Source organism: Lytechinus pictus, chromosome 17 (assembly GCF_037042905.1).
Source record: "Lytechinus pictus isolate F3 Inbred chromosome 17, Lp3.0, whole genome shotgun sequence".
Taxonomy (NCBI): Eukaryota; Metazoa; Echinodermata; class Echinoidea; order Temnopleuroida; family Toxopneustidae; genus Lytechinus; species Lytechinus pictus.
Window position 1 is genome coordinate 20,480,358 of NC_087261.1, and position 13,703 is coordinate 20,494,060.

Consider the following 13,703-nt stretch of genomic DNA (forward strand, 5'->3'; position numbering starts at 1 on the left):
CGGGGGGGGGGGGTGTGCTGCGTATATTATTCTCCATAGACATCATCCCCTGGAATTCCGGCAGATGTGACAAAACGAAAAAAAAGAAACGTTACCAAAATAACCTTCATTTTGTAGTGCAATCCTTTTTGTATATTTGTTTGTTAAATTTCTTGATGTAAATTTGAAATGCAAATAAGGTTCAATGTAAAATTTTGGTCCCAGGAAATTTAACAAGCAAATAAATAAAAAGGATTGCACTACAAAATGAAGGTTTTTTTGGTAACGTTTTTTTTTCGGTTTTGTCACATCTGCCGGAATTCCAGGGGGTGCTGTCTATGGAAAATAATACATGCAGCACACCCCCCCCCCCCGGGAAATCTTGTGGGTGCTTCAGCCCCCTCTTCCAAGTGCCAGGGCCTCCTCTATATAATGTAGATGCTGCCATTAATAAGTGCCCTTTTCCAGATGAGGGCTTCATTTAGACGACATTCCAAATATATATTGTCAGAACAAAATAAAGGGTTGAGCAACTTCGACAGGCCACCTCATGTACACGAACTTATTTTATGCGATATAAAACAATGCCTTCTATGTTTTTTTTTTTTTTTTTTGGGGGGGGGGTATTCAAGAGGAGAACGTAAAGCGGCTTTACTGTGTAGTAGAAATGCATCTTTCTTCCGATTGGGTTAAAAAATATTTAAATTTAACATAGAGTGGAATCAATAAAGGGCTTTGAGTAGTTTAGAGCTTACGTGTGGCTGTTCTTTAATGTACCACAGCTCCTCTACATGTCAATTGTACAGTATTTTCTCCTCAATCTATTCCAAGATATCAATACAAACAAAAGTAATCTTTTAAGAGTTCTAAAGACAATAAACTATCTTTGAATACATAAAACCAAAAGGGGAAAGGGTATCCTAGGCATGCTTCTGTTGGGTTATATAGCCTTTGCTGTGCTAGAGCATTATTACAAACTGCAGAACAACAATAATAATAATAATAACAATAATAATGATTATAATAATGATAATAATAATAATGATAATAATAATAATAATAATGATAATAATTATAATAATAACTTAAATTATTTTAATAATGTTTATAATAATATCAATAATGATGAATATAGATTTAAAAATATATAGATATAAAAGTTGCTTTATTATACAAAAAAACACAGTTTGCCTTGCTGATGGCTTTAAAACACGATATTTTTAATTTAGTGTCGAAATACAGAGAGGGGATGGGGTAAATTGGGAGGGCTCCCATGGGCGTAGGCTTAAATAAACAAAAAACTTTCTTCAGGAAACATGTTGACTGATGTGTCATACATCTGTCTTTTCCAAGTCGATAATACAAGTCAATCTGGTTTTGTAAAGTAGCGGGAATGCAGTTTTGCCACTTCGGGGTCTCCAAAAGATATATATTTTAATAAAATATGGATTGAGGTAGGGTACAGTCATCATGAATTCATGGTCCAGAGCTTCATTAAAGCAGTAACCTGCAAAGCAATGTCTCCTGTAAATTTTCCAAGGGGAACACATCAGAAACAAATAAAACAAATGGTGTTTTACCGATACCGAAATGCATTTTGCCTGTATATATCATAGATTACGGTGTGGCAGACACACCAACAAAACCGATACGAGAAGCCGATGGAAGCTATTGTGTTGGGATTGTTTTATCTCGAATCACATACCATTGATCGCTTTATTGTCGGATTCGTGAGTGTGACTGTGACATAGAGGTTGTTTTGGTCTCGTTTTAGCGCAATATCACGTCATACATTTTGACACATTTGCCCTCTTTCTAAGCAAATTATGACACCAATACTGTCATGAAGCATATCGATGTTTTTGCTAATACATTCTCTTTCATGTAGAATATTGACATTGTATATTAATAGCTGTTATTTATAACACAATTGAGGATTCATGAGAAAATACTCTGTTTTGAATTATAATTTGCATAATTTATGTAAATTAGGTAATAATAAACAAGGATATCTTAATCATTTTATGACAATTTTCTTCCCTTTCTTACCCTAAGTCTTTATTTCCAATTTAAGGGCAGTTCTGGTTAAATGTATAATCTTAAATACTTGTTTTCACTATATCGACATAATATGCAAATTTATGCAAATTACTTGCTTATTTGCATAGATACAGCGTGTCTCTTTGGATAATTTTTTTTCTTTTGACTCAAGGAACATTTGTACTAAAAAATGCAGCGTTTAACCTCTTAACAAGTCTACTAAAAGGGGCATTCGTTAACACAAAACGGGTCTTTCTAAGATGAAAAAAAGGGCTCTGAACACATTAATATTTTTGTAAGGGTGTTTGGGAACTTTTTTTCCTTGGGGTAAATCACTATTCAGTGCTTCAAAACGTGCGGGGGTGGGCGCGGGGGCACTGTGCGCCCTGCTCCGCCCTCAGAATCGCCGTACCTGCTTCATCCCTCCCGGTTTGAAATTCTCTTTCTCCATGGGCATAATCTTGTATTTATTCGGCAATATATATAATTGCCCATTTTTTTCACCTAACTTCTTTCTTATTCTGTGCAAAATCGCGGCTATATCTGGATTTGTTTAATTCACATCTCTTCCTTCTAGCATCGGGGGGGGGGGGGGGGTGACCCTTTATAATAGGTTTTTATTATGAATATTTGTTTAATGGTCCAAGTTGGAAAAGCGCCCTGGCCCCATGCAAACCCTCACCTTTTTGTTAAAGCGGAAGTCCTCCCGGGCTAACAAAAATTGTTTGAATAAATGGAAAACAAATCAATGAAGCATTGCGCTGAGTTTTATCAAAAAGAAGTATTACGAAATCTTTCAATTTTCTCCTCATTATATCGATATGAAAGAAAATTTGAAAAGGCCTAACTCTCTGAACATGAGTGTAAAAAAATTTAATGTCACTGATATTCTTTTTTTTTAAATCTGGAACAAAAACGAAATGTTGTAAATTCGTATAATATAATTTATTCAAATCTGCAAAAATTGAATACATGTGCGTGTAGAACACACTGTGGCATACACTATGGGACAATGGGACACAGTGTTATTTCCAGTTAGGGGGGGGGGGTGTAGGCATCATAACAAATTCGTATTGTCATGGTCCTCATTTTGGCTTAACACACTTTCATTTCCCGATTTTTTTTCCTAATGTGAATTGGAGTGTCCCAGCGTACATCTTCATTTACTTCATATTACATGATTGCATTAACTTTGCACCGGAGTACTAGTATAAACCAAGTTGACATGGTTGAAGTAAACTGTCATTCGTAAACACTTACACGGACGAGATAATCCAATTGAATGACACAGATTTTTTTTTAATAGGTAATGAATATATTTATGATAATATAGTTGCATATTATTTCAGGGCACATAAAGCATTTTATATCCCATAAGCGGGTCCAACTGCAATCATTGCTTACATGCAAATCCAGCAACAATTACTCAAACGCATATTAATTTTTGGAAGATGATAAAATATAAAATTTAAAGCTTTCTAGTCATCATGATCACATGTGTTTTTTATGATTGCACGGAAATCATAGAATAATATTATTATGAGAAATATAAATATAAAAAGAATGGATAACAATGAATCCTGTCAATAGAATTTGAATAGACCTACTTTGACAAAACCTTATTCAATAGGGAGCCTATCTTATTGACATTCATGACAATCGACATTTTTGTGGGTAAATCAAATGGAATGGGGTATTTTTAAGAAAAATAGGGGAAAAACCCATGCAGATAGGTGAATGTTTGGACAAACTTGAACACACAATGAACCATAAGTCATTTCTTGTTTGAAAGAAGTGCAGAATTATAATCGTTCTAAATTCGTAATATAAGAAGGTCCTTTATCATACGCTGCAAAGTAGAGGTACTTATCAGTTCGCCATGTTAACAAAATACATAAAATACGACCTACCGGAATGTCATTTCTTGGAGTCTTGTTCAAAATAGCATTTTTTTTAATGAGCACATTTTAACAAATTAAGTGATATATTGATTATGTACATTCCCGAGTAAAACTTAGAACATGGGTGGTTATCCTAAACATTAAGTACGTGAAAATTTGGATAAGTGTCCCTAGTCTTCAAAATTTTAAAAGCTTTATTTGTGAGGTTAGCAATATACAAAAATCTAATGAATAAATAAAATAAATATGGGGTCCTCAATGTGGTAAAGAACCTACATTTTTTAAAAGATTATCACATGCTGTATAAAGAACCCTATACAAAAATTGGCAGGTTTCCTCACACCAAAGTTCGTATATAAAAGAACCTGAAATCGATACTCTGGAACCCCATCCCCTTAAAAAGGAAAATACAATAAAACGGTTCTAATTCGAAATGATTGTTTAGAACCCGTTCCTGCTTCTATACGAAGAACCTAATAAAAGGTTACCTATCCGGGACAAAGAGAAACTAAGAAAGGGTCTTATCAGTTCCCCCTTTCTTTTTCTAAAAGACAGTGTACCACCTGTCAAAATCGACTCACCGGGTTGCCAATTTAAACTTACATTAAAACCATCCACAACCTCCTTTTTGTTTGCCCGATATATTTCAAACTCTTCCTTTTATTTTCGTTATTTCGTTCTTTCATATACTATACAAATCATTTTGATCACCAAGAACAAATTTCTCTGTAACGGTAAAAATATTAATAATAGAATAAGATGTTGATAAATATGTTAACAATAGTAATCCGGTGTCCCGTTGCATAAAAGTTACCATGGTAAAACTTTGCCCTCCAATGGTAACTACCATGGTAACAATGCTAAGCAGCCAATCAAAATCAAGGATTTCAAGGAAGTTACCGGAACGCAGAGTACTTAACTTTTATACAACGGGGCACAGGTTAGTTTTTCCATGGCACGATTTCATTTTGAGTCATCTGAGAACAACCTTTGTATGAATACAATTAGAATGTATCGATGGATATAGTGTTAAAGTACTCTATCCCTGCGGGAAAGAACACAATGCCACATAGTGGACCATTGTGAAAATATATTATTCACACTGTTGAAATGCTCAAATTCAACATTGTAGAGATATTGTCACACAGTGGACACCTCGACAGTGTGACCGTTCACAGCGTGTTCACAATGATGGTCGACTATGTGATGATGTGATTCACACTGCTAAAATCCTTACATTTAACACTGCATAGGCCTACATGTGAAAGTGATACACACTGTGGCACGCTGAAAATATTATTCACACTGTTGGAATGCTCAAATTCGATTGTAGAGATATTTTCACACAGTGGACACCTGGACTGTGACTGTTCACAGCGTGTTCACAATCATGTTCCACTTTTGATGATGTGATCCACATTGTTGAAATCCTTACATCTAACACTGCATACATGTGAAGGTGATACACACTGTGGCACACTGAAAATATTATTCACACTGTTGGAATGCTCAAATTAAACATTGTAAACATGTATATCCCACCGTGGACACCTCAATAGTGTGACAGCATGTTCTTAATCATGGTCGACTATGTGATGATGTGATCCACACTGTTGAAATCCTCAAATTTAACAGTGTGAAGGTGATACAACCTGTGTCACATTGTGTTCTGTACAGTAGAGTTAATCTGACCGATATGGGAATACATCGAATAATGCGATCATAATTTATAAACCCCTACTGGAAAAAAAAGTTTTCCACCACACACTGCTATGCCAAAAAAGTGAAGTGTGGAAAATAATCTAAAATAATTTGAGCATTCACAGTGTAATCACATATTCAGAAGTCATAATCCACTTCGTGAACGCAACCATGGCAATTTGCACATTACTCAGACTCCCTGAAGAAGAGTGGATCCACAGTCTTGACAGTGTGAATTTGTCTTCACTCTGTTAAAGGTCAAGCCCCCCCCCCCGAAAAAAAGAACTGATTTGAACCAATGGAGAAACATAAAACAAGCATAAAACTGAAATTTCATCAAAATCGGATATAAAATAAGGAGGTTATTGCATTCAAATATTTTTCCACAAAACAGGGGGCCGTTTCATAAAGCTGTTCCTAAGTTAAGAGCGACTTTAAGAACAACTGGTGATCCTTTACGGTGGTAAATGTTATATACCAAACACCCACCAATTATACTGTATACACAACACAGTGATATTATGCAAATTAGAGAGTCGATGGTGTCACTATTTCTTTTCGTTGGTTATTGTTTTAACTATTAAATACAATATTTCACTTTTTCAGATTTGAACATAAAGGAAACTCTTGGTTAAACCACAAAATGTTAAAACGATAGCATTTCCACGTGATCAGGGAGGAATAAAACCTTGTTTCACATGAAAAATGAGGAGAAAGTTAAAATAGTTCATTATAATAAGGAATAGTGACTTGGATTTCATCGGTCCCCTCATTTGCCTATCGACCAGGATGTAACTGTTTTGTGATATTATTTGATGAAATTTTCAGTGGTGTGCTTGTTTGACTTTTCTCTTTTTATTCAAATCAACTATTTGATTGGTGAACTTGCCCATTAAATTTCAGTATTTTATTAGACGTGTGAATCACATACATATTCTACCACACTGTGAACATGCTTTGACCCACTGTGTTCTTAACAGCAAGTTGCTATCTTCTCAGCAGCATAGAAAACAGTATGAAAAGCATTAAAATGTTATGAAAGCATTTTTATCATGTCAAAAAGTAAAGTACTATCTATGAGAAAACATAGCGTTCAGCGCTGGTAGGCCTATTTTAAAAAAAAATGAACGTTTATTGCTTTCTTGGGCACGTTTTTATTCGCCGATATTTCCAAATCATGAAATGCTTCGCTTTTCATGAAAATATTTACACTTGAGCATTATATTCAATATTTCGATACATTATTAAACAAAAACTATATCATCGAGTCCTCATCGGCGGGTCACCAAATGAAAAAAAAACTTAAAGGAGAATGAAACCCTTGAAACCAGCTGAATCAATATCAAAGAAAAAAATCAAAGAATCATATTGTTGAAAGTTTGAGGAAGATTGAATGAATAATAAGAAAGTTACGAGCATTTGAATATTGAGATCACTAATGCCATGTAGATCTTCGTATTGGCAATGCGACCAAGATCTGTGATGTCACACACGTACAACTCCCTCATTACTTTAGTACGTATTTCACATATATTCTCACTTTTATAGAGTCTATCACAAGGTGAGGTGTTCTCTTTAAGAGAGGACAAGTACAGAGGTTTCACAACATTATATCATTGATGAATCATTTGTCATATGATTAGAATGAGCAAAAAGAGATGTTTTGGGGTATATTTTCAGCGTCCAAAAGGGGAGAGTTGTTCATCTGTGACATCATAGATCTTGGTCGCATTGCCAATTGGAGGATCTCCATAGCATTAGTGATCTCGACATTCGAATGCTCATAGCTCTTCTATTGCTAGTCCTATTTTACTCAAACTTTTGTTGATCTTATTCTTTGATTTTTCTGCTTTCACAAAAGCTAACTTGCTCCAAGAGTTTCATTCTCCTCTAAGAGAGCAATAGGGGAGGCCGGAAGGCCTATACCAAGTCGGGAAAGATACTGTTAAATTCTGAAAGAAAGTGCCTCCTACATTGATTTTGGCTTTCAGCTGCTGATAGTGATATAATGTACAGTTCGTCAGAACTCGCATATTCTCATTATATTACAGGCGTGATAACAAAAGCATGATAAACTTTATCATAATTTCGTGTCGGCTGTTTCGCTATTCTGTCTTTTTCTGTCCCTGGAATTCGAAGCTTGCCTGTTATCTGCTTTTATGACGTCATCATATGAGGGAGGGGGTGAAGGAGTTTCTGGATCCTGACTGGTCAGTGCATATCCCGGGCCGTTTGCATTTTGAAAACAAAAGGGGGAAGGCTCATTTCCCGTATAGAGAGGCGGTGGTGAAAAATCGTCCGGCCGGATACCCGGTGATGGTGGCGAATATATAGCTTCAACATGAAGTATTCGGGCTCGGTTCGGATTCCTTGCACCGGTTGCACCGGCTTGGCCCGTTTCAATATTCTCTCCGTTTGAATCGGAATTGTTTCTGAGCTTTTTACTCCACGTCGCACAGCAGCATACGATTAAAAGAAGTCCTAAAATGATAAAAACCCACGAGTAGTCACCTTGAAAGAGAAAGGGGGAGAAATCGAAGGTGAGAAAACATTAAAAATGAAAATTATATACATGTATATATACATATTCCTGTACTTTTAAAATACATAGGCCCATCTTTGATTTATCCAATTAGAATTTTTTTTTATTCATCACTTCATTCAATATTCAAAATCAAACAAAGGATCACCTTATTTATTAAAACGAAACAAGCCCAGGTCATGAACTAATACATTAAGTGCAGAGCAACAAAGGTACATTACAGAGAAAATAAGACACAATATAAAACACGTTTTGCAACAACCATAATAACAAAATATAAAAGATCAAGTTTTTAGCATAAAACATGAGCGAGTACGCATTTTAAATAAAAATGTGCTGAGCCCGATTCTGGAGTACAAAGAGTACAGAGAGGTGTGAAAGAAACTTATTTCAAATCAAATTTTTAAATTTACCATTCATGCATAATGCAAATGAACCTATTGCCAGCTTCAAGCTTCCTGTGGAAACATATACAGAACAGATCAATAGCAAATTTGCAATCTTAAGAACGACTGTGATTGGATTTGAGACCTACAGATTGATGCGGAAGGATATGCAGTTGTGTAAGTAGCTACCTTCCAGAGTTCACTACCGCGCACCGTTGCTGAAAGAGTTAAACGATACTAAAAAAATATCAAGCGCAAAATCCTAATACTCGCATCATGGTTGAGTCAAGCTGCGTTTGATTTCTGGACTTACGTTTGATCTCCAAGCTTTTACAACCGGCCCCGGGTAAAAAAAACCCTGCTGTATATACTATTAAAAAGAATTATGATTAAAGTTTGAAAAAAAATATTTACCAATGTTAACCATGTTGACTTGTCTGCTCCCGATGTTCATTCACTGACCTAAAAAAAGGATCGATATTATTATTTCAAAATGCATCTTGGATGAAGAAAGGGCACTTAAATCATGAAAGGCTTATATGCTTACATTGTGGAATTTGTGAAAATGTGATTCAAACATTTAAGATGATAAGATTTTAGAGCGTAAAGATAAATCCAAGGGGTTCCACACTCCGAACACACTGTGAATACCTTGTGAACACACTGTGAGACGTTGAATACACTGTGGAACACACAGTGAATACACTGTGAACTGACTGTGAGACACACGGTGAACACACTGTGAATACACTGTGAGACACACGATGAACACACTGTGAATACACTGTGAACACACTGTGAGACGTTGAATACACTGTGGATACACTGTGGAACACACAGTGAATACACTGTGGAACACACAGTGAATACACTGTGAACTGACTGTGAGACACACGGTGAACACACTGTGAATACACTGTGAACAGACTGTGAGACACACAGTGAACACACTGTGAAACAAACGGTGAACACACTATTAATAATAAAAGATTTTAGAGCGTAAAGATAAATCGAAGGGGTTCCACACTCTGAACACACTGTGAATACACTGTGAGACACACTGAGAACACACTGTGGAACACAGAGTGAATACACTGAACAGACTGAGAGACACACAGTGAACACACTGTGAAACACATGGTGAAAACACTGTTAATAATAATAATAATAAGATTTTAGAGCGTAAAGATAAATTCAAGGGGGAACACACTGTGAATAGTCTGTAAACAAACTGTGAGATAAACATTTAACACACTGTGAGACACACGATAGACGCATTGTGAGGCACACTGTGAATACACTGTGAACAAACTGTGGAACACACGGTGAATACACTGTGAACACACTGTGGAACACATGGTGAATACACTGTGAATACAATGTGAACACACTGTGAATACACTGTGAACACACTGTGAATACACTGTGAACACATGGTGAATACACTGTGAACACACTGTGAATACACTGTGAACACACTGTGAATACACTGTGAACACACTGTGAGACACACACAGAACACACTGTGAGGCACACGTACTGTGAGACACACGGTGAAAACACTGTGAACACACTGTAAACACGCTGTGAACGCATGTGATACACACTGGGGGACACTGTGTTCCTTCCAGTAGGATTCGCAAAAGACTTGATATTACCAGTAACATCCGTGTACTATCAATGGTAGATAAACAAAAAGGTTACAATGGTAATATGTTACGAATCGCATGGATTGGACTAAATGTGATCTATTTGCCACCCGAAAAATATAAAGAAAAAATAAAAAAAAAGGAAGGGCAGTATAGATAATGTTTAGTAGGTAATGCTCATGGAAGTTTAAGTCATCCTTAATTACACCTTTTGGTTTCCCTTCGTGTACTTATGGTCATCCGCCTAATCATCTACAATCGCATCCTGCTCAATAAAGGTCTATATACAGGTTTATACATTCACTATTAAAGGGGCAGTTCACCCTAAGAAAAAGTTTATTGTAAAAATGAGAAGAAAATAATGAAAAATATAATATTGCCGAAGGTTTGACGAAATATCCAACAATGAATAAAAAAAGTTATTAGAAATTTAATGATTTGATTTGTGACGTCACATGCGAGCAGCTTTCCTACATATCGAATGGCAAAAAAATCAATGAACTGCCATTTTCTCAGAAAATGAAAAGGATTTTACTTTACCTTCAGTATATCAATAGACAATTTATTTCACACCCGTTCCTTAAGAGAAAACAAAAAATAAGTCATCACGAACCATTACAAAATTGAAATTTGTGCATTTTATATTACGTAAATATATGGGGCAGCTGCTCGTTTGTAACGTCACAAATTAAAAACTTAAAATTCTAATAACTTTCTTAATCTTTAATGGATTTTACTCAAACCTTCACCAATATTTTTATGATTTTTTTCTTCTATTTTTACTACAAACTTTTCTTCAAGGTGAACTTCCCCTTTAAGTCGGGTGCATTAACAGAGCTTTGGGACAAATTTTACACAAGAGGGGTTGTTTTGCATGTGAGTCTTTGGCATCATAAACATTAGCCTAAGAAAGTTACTCGATTTTTTTTCTATTAGGAAATGAAGCCAAAAATCGGGATAAAATTAAATCACTTTGCAATAACATGCCAAAAACTTTTCAATTTCAGCTTTCTTGGAAGAGTGACCTCACACTGGATAGAACCAAGTGGGGTTCAAGATCACCAGAGGAGTATATAGGAAGATTGATTTTACTATCGGGATCCAGAAAAGGGAGATTTTTATACTCTATATAAACCCAACACAACTATGGAATAGCCAGTCGATTGATATAAGAAGCTCTCCATCTTCAAATCAAAATTAAAAGAAAAGCCCGAAAAATTGATGTAAAATAAAGCACCGCTATACAAATTTATGATAAGTATTATTATGTTTATTAAGTTAAAATCCGATCAAAACAAACCAGGTAATATCTGAATATTGAATGCTAAAACTAAATAAGAATTTGAAAGCTCTTGTAAAACATAATTATATTAAAAAAAACCCAATCTATTCTGATTACCATTTCTTTTTCAGTAGAATTTTATCCATACAAGCGACAATTGATTATGAATTAGCAAACAAAACAAAATGAAATAAGCCTGAATGGCTGTTTTGTATATAGGCTACTGGAACAATCCAACAGAAGTTAAAATCTGAACAAAGAAAACCTGGCAATATTTCCTAAAACTGCATAAGAAAGTTAAAGCTCTACTCTTGTAAAGTGTCCAGTATAAAAAACACATAGGCCTATATTCTCTCTATTTCTTTGTTCTTCATCAGATTTATCTCATTTTCGACTTTACTCCCAACAAATATAAGCATAATATCCTCCTAACTATATGACGATTAAATGGAGATAAGATTTATTTAGCAAACGAGGCAAAATGATATGATAGCACAGGCATGAATGACTGTTCCGTATGTACAGTTGAGGCCAAAAGTTTACATACCACCCATGGAATTCAGTGAAATTTGTTCGCTTGCCAAACATTGTAAAATTTACTATACCTTAAGAAATATAAAGGCTATCATAACAAAATTGGTATCAAATTAAAGATCTTAAGATCTTCCACATGATTGGGACGCCGTCGGGATTGAAATATATTTCAGGTGGAATTTTCTTTGAAGAAAAAGTCATATTTGTGCCAAATGTAATATATTGTTTGTTATAATTTTCAAACATCGTTTCATAGAAATATAAAATTGTCAAATCTATGATTTATATTACATTTTTATGTTTTGCAGGTGTCAACTTTTCTTTGAATTTCCTGGGTGTATGTAAACTTCTGGCCTCAACTGTATGTATTGCATCATTGAATCCAGACAGTTCTGCATGCAGACTACGAAATTTCAACCCACCAGCATAAGTTAATGAAAAGGGAGTTGACATGGCTCGATGAAGCCGTGCAATCAAAATTCCTACCTTTGTAAATGATATGTGTATAATACTATACGCCAATAGGCACGAGAGATTACGGAATGCAAGTATAATATTCATAGGCGCTCAGAAGTCTCTCAAATTTTATTCATAATATATTTTTTAATTTAATTTTATTCAACTATGTTTATACAGGGTAAAAATAATTACAGCACAGATGATGTTTTACATTGCATTCATGTGACGAATAAAGATCATAATTATTTAAGGTATCTTAAGGTTAAGTTGGGATATTCCCGAAAGGTGAGGTATTTTATGCACTTTAAAATAAATAGATCCCTAACCTTTTTTTTTAAAGGAAGACATATCAATGAAGCTGTAAATCAGTGGCGCTTTTTAAGGAAAAGCGAGCGAGTATATACAGTTGATACCCCCTGTACCATACACATACAAACAAACAAAAAGATAAAATACTAATACCAAAAACCACAATAGAGAAAATATGAAAGCAATTAAAGGTCCTTTCATAGATTGATCAGATATGTAATCTATATCAAAACCATGTCATTGTTAAAAAATCATATTAAAATCATATAAAATCATACTATCTGTGTGTTATAGACACAAAGAGCTATAAGTGAATAAATGCGGGTTAATATCATGCTTACCACGTAATACTTTTCCTAGAGATAAGTAAGGCAACATGGTATAGCACAACCATTGTGGTGTGGTAAGAAAGCGAACTAATGCTCAATTCGCCTGTCATTAAATCCAGAAGTCATAAACTTGTTTTGTCCTGTAATATGCGATAAATGATGACCATTACGATAGTAAAAAAAAAACACAGAATACAGTGGTAATCCAGCAAAATTGTGCTCTAATTATTTCCCTGTCTAGGCTTGTGTAGGCTAAAGTATATTTTCTTTTCGGACTTTGTACCCTGACATGCTCCAACAGTTACGAAATCAGCTCCATAATCAGAGGAACAAACAAAAGACACACACCGGTGCACCTCGGGGGGGGGGGGGGGGGGGGGGGGGGGGGGGAGTCAAATGTATTGCTGTACACACGCGTGGCTAAATTATTTCCAAACACCCCCGAGTTTTTCTCTGTGTGCAAAATAACCCCCTAAACAAGTTTTTCGCGGGCTTTATTTACACATTTTGTCCCCTAAATAAGTTGTCGCCAGAATATGATCGACCCTGGGGAAAAAGCTTGGGAAAAAACATACCCTAAACACGTTTGGGC

At 35.3% G+C, this 13,703-nt stretch overlaps 1 long non-coding RNA gene across 1 annotated transcript; it reads right to left on the reverse strand.

Annotated features, from left to right (window-relative positions):
* Positions 1-3,333: 3,333 nt before the first annotated feature.
* Positions 3,334-13,372, reverse strand: LOC135157235 (uncharacterized). The gene is made up of 3 exons (XR_010296262.1): positions 13,124-13,372; positions 8,964-9,011; positions 3,334-8,132 (listed from the first exon to the last, which is right to left on the reverse strand). It is a non-coding gene; the product is annotated as an uncharacterized LOC135157235 (long non-coding RNA).
* Positions 13,373-13,703: the final 331 nt, after the last annotated feature.